Genomic DNA, 3,081 nt, shown 5'->3' with positions numbered 1-3,081 from the left:
GTTGAGCTGTTGTTCAGCATCTTAGCTGTGAAGGGCAGTGTCACTGGCCCTCATATGTGGGATCCGAACCGGGACCCTCTGGCGTCCCAAGCCAGCTCTTAACCAACGCGCCACTCGGCCAGCCCAGAGCTCGCACTCTTGAGTGAACTCTTAATCAGCTGAACCACTCGGCTGGCCCAAAGTCAGTCTGATTTTAATAGAAGGAACAAATTGATTGCAAAATATGGAGAAAAAAAGAATTTCCTTTTAAGCCCTTTTGATGGAAAAATGAAAGTGTGATACATATAATTTATTTTGAAACATATAGCTGCCCCTCAGACACAAAAGAGCAGAAAAGGAATTGGAAAGTAATTTTTTCTTATTACAATCAATTCCTTCAAAACGGAGAGCAAAAGCAGTAACTGCATTCATTCAACAAATGATCCATTCATAGTGAAGTTGAACGAAGGAACTCAAAATACTGTGAGTATGGTCTGACCAATCTAGAAAAAAATGAGAACACTTTAGTGGCTTTGCATATAAAACAAGACCCAAACTTCTTACTGGCCTCTAAAGCCATTAACAGGGTGGCCCTTTCCTGTTCCTCCTGCCACTCCTGCTACTCTTTCTCTCACTCACTACACTGTAACCTCACTGGGTCTAAAACATACCATTCCCTAAGGTGTCAGGCTTGTCCACTGCTCTGGATACCTGAAGCACCTGCTTCCCAGCTCTTCACGTGGCTGGCTTCTCATTTTCATAGTATCAGTTTAAGTGGGAAAATCCTCAGAGAGACCTTTGACTATATATTAGGCATGTACAAGGATGTTCACTGCAGCATTGTTTGTGGAAGCAAAAAAACATGAACGATCTTAACTGTAAGTAGGAGAATGGATAAATGACTATATTTCTATGTAACTTCAAATAAATGAAGTAGACCTACATGTACCAACATGGGTACATCTCAAAAACAATATTGAATGAAAAAAGAATTTTTGATACCATTTATGTCCATTTTTAAAGCACACAAAATAATGCTCTATGATTTAATATATGGCAGTCAAAATAAAAAATGTAAGTGAGAATGATAGACATGACCTTCAGGATAGTAGTTACTTCTAGGGAGGAATAAGGGATAAGGTGATGCTTTATTGGTTATTAGCTATGAGTTGTATCTAATGGGTTTCTTGAAGGAAAACCTGAAGGAAATGTGACAATATTAACATCTGTTAAACCTAGAGATAGAGATATGATTGTTAATATATTCTGTACTTTTCAATATTTTTAAAATATTTCATAATTTTTAAAAGTTTAAATTAATATGTTTCTCTTGGTATAATTTATTCTAGCTGCCATAACAAACCCCAAAATCTCAGTGACTTAACACAGTAAGAATTTATTTCTTGTGCTCACAAAGTTCAGTAAAGATGTACCTGATGGAGAGGTTATCTTCTAACTAGTAACCCAGAGATCCAGGCTCCTTCCAGCCCAGGAAGCTGTCACTCTAGCCAGGGAGAGTTTTGGGGTTTTTTTGTGCCCACCCACATACCATTAGCTGGGATTAGTCACAGGGCCCATTTAAAGGCTAGGGAGCCAGGAAATACAGTCTTCCTTTGTGCCTAGGAAGAAAATGAAATGGTTTGGTGAACAACTAACATTGTTTGTACCACAATCTAAAAGTAGTTTTCTCTCTTTTTTTCCCTTAGAGCACAGCCTCTGAAATCAAACCACTTAGACAAAATCCTAGCTCAACCACTTAAGATCTGAATGCTCTCCAGCAAATTACTTCACTTCTCTGTAATAATAATGTTTACCCTGGAGGATGATTGTGAAGAATAAATGAGTTAACATTTGCAAAGGGCTTAAAACAGTAAGTGATCTGTAATTATTAACTATTATCATCATCACCACTTAGGAGTAATGATTCTTGTATTTGTTTTTCCACCTAATAACTTATGAACTTTCTGTCTTCTCCTGCCCTGATGTGGCTCTCTCTCTGATATCCCCAGCACCTATTTTAGTCCCTAACTATCTGGCTTTCATGAATGAATGAAACCGGTATATTCCTCCATCTATGCACTGTAGTTCTATTTATATTATATTACATTAACTTGTTTGGGATTAAAATTAACTTACATACATTTACATGTGAAACGAAGTGTCTAGGATTTCTTTTAAAATACTTCAGAAAAAATGTTGGGGGAGGTAGATGAAATAAGGTTGGCAGAATGTTGACAATTGGTAAAGCTGATGATGGATACACGAGAGTTCATTATACTCTGGGTTTTTTTCTCTTCTGTGTGTGTGAGAATATACATAATAAAAAGTTTTTAAAAATTGAGGATGGGTAATCAACTAAAGGCCCAGATCTTTTTTCTTTCCTAATGAGCAGCTTTTAATCTATATCTACTCAATCTTTCAGGTTTTTTAAACATTTTTGTAATTTATAGAGTGTTTAAAACTAACATTAAAAAAGAGAACTATAGGGCCAGCCGAGTGGCTCAGTTGGTTAAGAGCTTGCTCAAAAGTGTGAGCTCTGAGCAGAAGGGTTGCTGATTTGATTCCCAGCCGGAGCTGAGCTGCCAACAGGTGGCAGGATGGCTCAGCTTAAAAAAAAGAGAGAGAACTATAAGGAAACTTCAATTATAACTTGCTTATAAAAGAGGTAGAAGTATCAGTTATTTTAACGATTCTGGTTTCAGGCTTTGAAATAATGTTTCAAAAAATACTTATACAAATTTATAATCTTTTAAATTTCTAGCTATGCCAAAATTCAGTACCTTATGTTTCACCTCACACAGTTAACCTTTTTAAAAATTTTGTGGTGAGGACATTTAAGATCTACTCTCTTAGCAACTTTAAGTATACAGTACATGTTAGCTATTGTCACCACATTGTTAGATCCCTAGAATTTATTCATTTTATAACTGGGAGTTTGTACCATTTTACCAACATCTCTCCATTTCCCCCATCCCTGGCCCCTGGCAAACCCCAATCTACTCTTTGATTCCATAAGTTTGACTTTTTTTTTTTCATTTTTATACATTTATTTATCAAAACTTGCTCAAACCTGATTTCATTTACCAACACAACACACACAAC

The 3,081-nt window shown here is 36.4% G+C and overlaps 1 long non-coding RNA gene across 1 annotated transcript in view; it reads left to right on the top strand.

Moving 5' to 3' along the window:
* Window positions 1–3,081, top strand: part of LOC109386659 (uncharacterized) — a 105,626-nt gene that overhangs the window by 3,268 nt on the left and 99,277 nt on the right. The window contains exon 2 of the long non-coding RNA XR_002124825.1: window positions 1,686–1,849. This is a non-coding gene — a long non-coding RNA (uncharacterized LOC109386659). The remainder of the gene's footprint in view (window positions 1–1,685; window positions 1,850–3,081) is intronic.

This window comes from Hipposideros armiger, unplaced genomic scaffold (assembly GCF_001890085.2).
Source record: "Hipposideros armiger isolate ML-2016 unplaced genomic scaffold, ASM189008v1 scaffold_7, whole genome shotgun sequence".
Classification (NCBI taxonomy): domain Eukaryota; kingdom Metazoa; phylum Chordata; class Mammalia; order Chiroptera; family Hipposideridae; genus Hipposideros; species Hipposideros armiger.
This window is presented reverse-complemented; position numbering and strand designations above follow the sequence as displayed.